The sequence below is a fragment of the Pygoscelis adeliae genome, unplaced genomic scaffold (genome assembly GCF_000699105.1).
Source record: "Pygoscelis adeliae isolate BGI_AS28 unplaced genomic scaffold, ASM69910v1 Scaffold32, whole genome shotgun sequence".
NCBI classification, from domain to species: Eukaryota; Metazoa; Chordata; class Aves; order Sphenisciformes; family Spheniscidae; genus Pygoscelis; species Pygoscelis adeliae.
The window spans coordinates 3,144,150-3,144,542 of record NW_008824368.1 but is presented as its reverse complement, the minus strand read 5'-3'; the positions used below and the strand labels follow the sequence as shown (position 1 = coordinate 3,144,542).

Here is a 393-nt window from a genome sequence, read left to right as displayed (position 1 = left end):
GAGTCATAGAATCATTAAGGTTGGAAAAGACCTCTAAGATCATCCAGTCCAACCGTCAACCCAACACCACCATGCCCACTAAACCATGCCCCTAAGCCCCACGTCTACATTATCTTTTAAATATCTCCAGGGATGGTGACTCCCCCACTCCCCTGGCCAGCCTGTTCCAATGCTTGGGAAGCCTTTCGGTGAAGAAATTTTTCCTTATGCCCAATCTAAACCTCCCCTGGTGCAACTTGAGGCCATTTCCTCTCGTCCTATCACTAGTTACTTCGGAGAAGAGACCGGCACCCACCTCGCTACAGCCTCCTTTCAGGTAGTTGTAGAGAGCGAGAAGGTCTCCCTTCAGCCTCCTTTTCTCCAGGCTAAACAGTCCCAGTTCCCTCAGCCGCT

At 50.9% G+C, this 393-nt stretch overlaps 1 protein-coding gene across 1 annotated transcript in view; it reads left to right on the top strand.

The window, feature by feature from the left end:
* The window catches only part of CDADC1 (cytidine and dCMP deaminase domain containing 1), a 15,138-nt gene that overhangs the window by 694 nt on the left and 14,051 nt on the right, over nt 1–393 (top strand). The gene's annotated exons all lie outside the window — the stretch shown is intronic.